Here is a 7491-nt window from a genome sequence, read left to right as displayed (position 1 = left end):
AAAAAAAAAAATGTGGGGAGATGAAGTTAAAGTGTAGAGTTTTTATTAGTTTTCTTTCTGTGTGTGTGTGTTTTTTTTGTTTATGCAATCAGTGTTAAGTTGTCATGGGTTATAAGACAGCATTTGCAAGCCTCACATTAACCTCAAATTGAAAAACATACCATGCATACCTTAAAAATAAAAAGCAAGAAATTAAGACTTGGCTTGGTGGCTCATGCCTGTAATCCCAGCACTTTGGGAGACCCAGGTGGGCAGATCACCTGAGATCAGGAGTTTGAGACCAGTCTGACCAACATGGATAAACCCCATTTCTACTAAAAATACAAAATTAGTCGGACGTGGTGGTGCATGCCTATAATCCCAGCTACTCAGGAGGCTGAGGCAAGAGAATCACTTGAACCCCAGGAGCAGAGGTTGTGCTGAGCCAAGATCTCACCACTGCACTCCAGCCTGGGCAACAAGAGCGAAACTCCATCTCCAATAAATACATAAATAAATAAAGCAAAAAATTAAATCATATCACCAGAGAAAACCACCTTCACTAAAAGGAAGACAGGAAGGAAAGAAGGAAGAGAAGACCACAAAACAACCAGAAACTAAATAACAAAATGGCAGGAGGAAGTTGTTACTTATCAATAATAACATTGAATGTAAATGGACTATGCTTACTAATCAAAAGTTATGGAGTGACTGAATGGATGAAAACATAAGACCTCATGATCTGTTGCCTACAATAAACACACTTCACCTATAAAGATACACATACACTGAAAATAAAGAGGTGGAAAAAGATATTTCATGCTAATGAAAACCAAAAAAGAACACTAATAGCTATATTTATATCAGGCAAAATAGATTTCAAGACAAAAACTGTAAGAAGGGACAAAGAATGTCATGATATAATGATAAAGATATCAAACCAGCAACAGAATATAATGATTATAAATATATATGCACCCAACACTGGAGCCCCCAGATATATAAAGCAAATATTATTAGAACTAAAGAGAAATATAGACCTCAATACAATAACAGCAGAGGCTTCAACACCCCACCTTCAGCACTGGACAGACCTCTCAGACAGACACTCAATAAAGAAACATTGGACTTAATCTGCACTATAGATCAAATGGACCTAATAGATATTTACAGAACACTTCATCCAACAGCTACAGAATACACATTCTTCTCCTCAGAACATGGATCATTCTCAAGGATAGACCATATATCAGGTCACAAAACAAGTCTTAAAACATTAAAAAAATGGAAATAATATCAAGCATCTTCTCTGGCCAAAATGGAGTAAAACCAGAAATCAACAACAAGACCAATTTTGAAAACTATACAAACACATAGAAATTAAACAATATGCCGGGCGCGGTGGCTCAAGCCTGTAATCCCAGCACTTTGGGAGGCCGAGACGGGCGGATCACGAGGTCAGGAGATCGAGACCATCCTGGCTAACAGGGTGAAACCCCGTCTCTACTAAAAGTACAAAAACTAGCCAGGCGAGGTGGCGGGCACCTGTAGTCCCAGCTACTCCAGAGGCTGAGGCAGGAGAATGGCCGTAAACCCAGGAGGTGGAGGTTGCAGTGAGCTGAGATCCGGCCACTGCACTCCAGTCTAGGCGACAGAGCAAGACTCCGCCTCAAAAAAAAAAAAAAAAAGAAAAAGAAATTAAACAATATGCTCCTGAATGACCAGTGGGTCAATGAAGAAATTGAAAATTTACATGAAACAAATGACAATGGAAACACAGCATACCAAAACCTATGGGATACAGTGAAAGCTGGACTGAGATAAGTTTATTCTTAGTAGGTTGTACATGTTTAGGAATGTACAACCTACCAAGATTAAACCATGAACAAATTCAAAACCTGCATAGACTGATAACAAGTAATGAGACTGAAGCCTTAATAAAAACTCTTGTAGCTCATTACCTGATGGCTTCACTGCTGAATTTTACCAGATATCTAAAAAAGAACAAATATTAATCCTACTCAAAGTATTCCAGAAAACAGAGGAGGGAGGAATACTTCCAAACTAATTTTATAATACCAGGGTTACACTGATACCAAAAGCAGATAAAGACACATCAAAGGAAAAAAAGGAAAGAAAGAAAACTATAGGCCAATATCCCTGATGAACATTGAGGCAAAAATCCCCAAGAAAATACTAGCAAACTGAATTCAAGAACACATTAAAAAGATCATTCACCATGATCACATGGAATTTATCCAAGAGAGGTAAGGATGGTTCAACATGTGCAAATTAGTCAATATGATACATCATACCAACAGAATGAAGGACAAAACCATATGATCATTTCAATTAATGCTGGAAAAAACATTTGCCAAAATTCAACATCCCTTTGTGATAAAAACACTCAAAAAACCGGATATAGAAGGAACATACCTCAACACAATAAAGGCTGTATATGACAGCTAGTATCATACTGAATGGAGAAAACTAAAAGCCTTTCCTCTAAGATCTGGAATACAACAAGGATGACCACTGTCACCAATGTTATTCAACATAGTGAAAGTCCTAACTAGAGTAATCAGACAAGAGAAATAGGCCAGGTGCAGTGGTTCATGCCTGTAATCCCAGCACTTTGGGAGATCAAGGTGGGAGCATTGCTTGAGCTCAACAGTTTGAGACCACTGTGCAGTGTGGGCAACATAGTGGGATCCTGTCTCAAAAAATTAAAAAAAAAAAAAAAAGGAGAGAAAGGAGAGGGAGAAGGAGAAAGGGAGAAAAGGCATTTAAATTGGACAGAAGAAGTTAAATCAGCCTTGTTTGCAAATTATATGATCTTATATCTTGAAAAGCTAAACACTCCACCAATAAACTGTTAGAACTGATAAACAAATTCAGTAAAGTTGCAGAATACAAAATCAACATACAAAAATCAGTAGCATTTCTATATGCCCACAGTGAACACTCTGAAAAAGAAGGTAATCCCATTTACAATACCTGCAAATAAAAAATTAAATATCTACAAATTAACTGATGAAATAAAAGATATCTACAGTAAAACCTACAAAACATTGATGGAAGAAATTGGCAAGGACACACAGAAAAATGGAAAGATATTCCATGTTTATGTGTTGGAAGAATCAATAGTGCTAAAATGTCTATACTACATAAAGCAATCTACAGATTCAATGCCATCCTTATCAAAATACCAATGACATTTCTCACAGAAACAGAAAAAGTAATCTTAAAACTTATATGGAACCACAAAAGACCCAGAACAGCCGAAGCTATCCTGGGCAAAAAGAATAAAACTGGAAGAATCACACTGCCTGACTTCAAATTATACTACAGAGCTATGGTAAGCAACACAACGTGCTACTGGCATAAAAACAGACACATAGACCAATGGAACAGAACAGATACACTAGAAACAAATCCACACACCTAGAGTAAATTCATTTTTGACAAAGGTGCTGAGAACATACACTGGGGAAAGGACAGTCTCTTCAATAAACGGTGCTGGGAAAACTGGATATCTATATGCAGAAGAATGAAACTAGACCCCTATCTCTTGCCATTTGCAAAAATCAAAACAAATTGGATTAAAGATTTAAATATAAGACCTCTAACTATGAAACTGCTGCAAGAAAACCTCAGGAAAGTCTCCAGTACATTGGTCTGGGCAAAGATTTCTTGAGTAATACCCACAAACGTAGGCAACAAAAGCAAAAAATGGACAAATGGGATTACAAGTTTAAATGCTTCTGTACAGCAAAGGAAACAAACAACAAGGTAAAGAAGCAACCCACAGAATGAGAGAAAATATTTGTAAACTATCCATCTAACGGGATTAAGAACCAGAATATGTAAGGAACTCAAGCAAGTCTACAGAACAAAATCTAATAATCCTACTTAAAAATGGGTAAAAATCAGAATAGACATTTCCCAAAAGAAGACATACAAATGGACAACAGGTATATGAAAAGGTGTGCAACATCACTGATCATCAGAGAAATGCGAATCAAAATTACAGTGAGATATCATCTCACTCCAGTTAAAATGGCTTTTATCCAAAGACAGACAATAACAAATGCTGATGAGGATGTGGAGAAAAATGAAGCATCATATACTGTTAGTAGGAATGTACATTAGTATAATCACTATGGAGAACAGATTGGAGGTTCCTCAAAAAAACAACAAATGTACCATATGATCCAGCAATCCCACTGGTAGGTATATACCCCAACAAAAGGAAATCAGTATATCAAAGAGATATCTGCACTCCCATATTTATTGCAGTGTTATTCACAATAGCCAAGATTTGGAAACAATCCAAGTGTCCATCCATAGATGAATGGATAAAGAAAATGTGGTAAATATACACAATGGAGTACTATTCAGCCATGAAAAGAATGAGATCCTGTCATTTGCAACAACATGGATGGAGGACATTATGTTAAGTGAAGTAAATCAGGTGCAGAAAAACAAACTTCACATGTTTTCACTTATTTGTGGGAAATAAAAATTAAAACAATTGAACTCATGGACAAAGAGAATAGAAGGATGGTTATCAGTGGCTGAGAGGGATAGTGTTGAAGAGAGTGGGTAATGGGACCAAAAATACAGTTAAGCAGAATGAACAGGACCTAGTATTTGATATCAAAACAGGGTGACTAAGTCAACAATAATTTATTGCAAATTTAAAAATAACCGAAAGAATATAATTGGGTTGTTTTAACAAAAAGAAAGGATAAATGCTTGAGGTGATGGGTACCCCCCTTACTCTGATGTGATTATTATACATTGCATGCCTGCATCAAAATATCTCATGTGCCTTATAAATATATATACCTACTATGTACCTAAATGTAAACACTATAGGCTCATTAGATATATCTTACTTTAGACAGAAATCTCTAAAATTTTAGATCATACATTGCAAAACTGTGTCTGGGGTCAAAATATCCTAACGGTATATTTGCATTTCTAGAAAATATGACTTTACTAGAGTATATGATAAGAGAAGCATGTGATATCTTCAGAACAAATGAGGTTGGGAAGTTACCCTCTCCAAACTCAATTTTCCTTCTATTTTTGTGCCAACCACATTTTTTTATGCCTAATATCCTATTAAAGAAGTAGGGTACCTCAACATTTTTAAAGAAATAGACAAAATTTATCATGAAGTATAGTTATATTTGGTGAAAATACTTGGCTGTTATGATTGAGTTTTAAATTGACTCCTTTTATTTGCAAAAGAAAATGAGTATACACAATGTATGAGACAGGACATTTAAAACAAATGCCAAAAAGAAAAGCTAGCACTTTGGGAGGCCGAGACGGGCGGATCACGAGGTCAGGAGATCGAGACCATCCTGGCTAACATGGTGAAACCCCGTCTCTACTAAAAAAAAAAATACAAAAAACTAGCCAGGCGAGGTGGCGGGCACCTGTAGTCCCAGCTACTGGGGAGGCTGAGGCAGGAGAATGGCATGAACCCGGGAGGCAGAGCTTGCAGTGAGCTGAGATCCGGCCACTGCACTTCAGCCTGGGTGACAGAGCGAGACTCCGTCTCAAAAGAAGAAAAAAAAAAGAAAAGCTAGAAACCATTAAGAAGAAAAAATATAAAATCAGTGACTATGCTAATAGCCAATATTTGAGTCTACGCTATAGGCAACATATATTGCTAAGGGTTTTGCATGTATTCACTCATTCCATCCTTACCACAGCACTATTAAGTGGGTACTTTCGTTACCCATATTTTCCTGATGAGTGACTGAAGAGAGGTTAGTAATTTCCTGAGGTCACACAGCTAATAAGCGGTAGAACTGGGATTTTACTTCAGACAGTCTTGCTTAGAATTGAATGCTAATCTTGGGTGCTCTTCCGCTCTCCTAACTCGGGGACACTATTCTGAGCTTCAAAGCAGGCAAGGCAAGAATATTCAATACTGTTTCCAAGTGCTAAATTCTTGAGAAAGTCCCTGGGTGAATTGTAATATACTCATGTAACATTATGTAATGTGACAAAAACAAGATCCAAAAGTGTTATTCATAATATTTCTCTCATCCACCCTCAACAAAGGGAGCTCAAATAGTAACTCAGTGAACACAGCTAATGTGATTTGAAATCCAGATTTCCTAAAATGAATAGCATTGATGATTGGGTGTAATTTCTGTCATTGATCCCTGTTTTAGTTACTTCATAGCATGTGCAGCAGTCTGTGATGATCTTGTTTATATGTTTATTTGACTTTGCATTGCTGGCCTCCCCAGCTAGAGTGACAGTATGGACCAGTCTGCTTTGTTCATCTGTATGTCTTTAGAACTTAGCATAGAGTCTGGAATGGTAGGTACTCAAAAATTTTTTTTAGTAAATAATCCCCCAAAGGCAAAGAATTCCATCTAAGAACATGGCCTCAAGATCTTCAAAATATAAATTATGACTAAGAAGAGTCATTGTTGCTTAAGGACTAGCAGAGCATTCTGCACTAGAGTTGAAGAGCAGGGTATTGACTCTTTTAGTTGTTGTTTTCTTCTTTATAAGCCCTGATGTCAGGGCCTGTCCCTAGAGCTGTTCTGCAGGATCCACCCAAACCCTGTCCAAAGAGGCAGTTGAGGCCTTCCCACAGCTGACAAAGTGAGTGGACAGAAAGAAAGATCTTCCCCACACCTCCAGCACTGTTTAGTTCAAAACTCTCTCCTGCTGTCTCCAATCAATTATCTCCAACCTGAACTGAAAGACAAAACACTTCATGTTGCATTTCTGCAGCAAGAGTTGCATCTGGCTTCCCACTACCAGATTCGTTTTTTCTCAGCACTTCTGCAAATACAGGACTTAAGTGGACAAACCACGCCCTGCATCGCAACCCATGCTATTTCAGGGCACACCAGGGCCAGTGGGCTGTGGCCTCCCTTTTCAGCCTCCTCCACCTTTGCTTTTCAGTGTCTCCACCCCATGAGCAGCGTATGAGGGGGAAAAAGGTGGCACTCGACCTAGACCCATTTTCAACTCAAGGAAGAGATTAACAAAACTATATTATTTGTTCCAATATTTTCTCTAAATAAATCTGAAACTCAAACCCTAATGACATCATAATTTTTTTTTTTTTTTTTTTGAGATGGAGTCTCGCTCTGTCGCCCGGGCTGGAGTGCAGTGGCCGGATCTCAGCGCACTGCAAACTCCGCCTCCCGGGTTTACGCCATTCTCCTGCCTCAGCCTCGCGAGTAGCTGGGACTACAGGCATCCGCCACCTCGCCCTGCTAGTTTTTTTGTACTTTTTAGTAGAGACGGGGTTTCACTGTATTAGCCAGGATGGTCTCACATCATAATTTTTAAAAACCTGATAGCTGTTCTAAGCTTTGGTTTCACAAGCTGCAGGGCCAGTCCTAACCTTCTCATTTATGTCATGTAACACTGCATCCTTTTATTTCCCCTAAGCACGCTGTGCCACACGGCTGCACCTTTGCCCTTGCTCTTCCCTTGGCCTGGGACACCCTGACCCCAGCCCTT

The 7491-nt window shown here is 38.4% G+C and overlaps 1 protein-coding gene across 1 annotated transcript in view; it reads left to right on the top strand.

Moving 5' to 3' along the window:
- FAR2 (fatty acyl CoA reductase 2) overlaps positions 1-7491 on the top strand; it is a 195935-nt gene that overhangs the window by 122943 nt on the left and 65501 nt on the right. The gene's annotated exons all lie outside the window — the stretch shown is intronic.

Source organism: Colobus angolensis, unplaced genomic scaffold (assembly GCF_000951035.1).
Source record: "Colobus angolensis palliatus isolate OR3802 unplaced genomic scaffold, Cang.pa_1.0 Scaffold131, whole genome shotgun sequence".
NCBI lineage: Eukaryota > Metazoa > Chordata > Mammalia > Primates > Cercopithecidae > Colobus > Colobus angolensis.
This window is presented reverse-complemented; position numbering and strand designations above follow the sequence as displayed.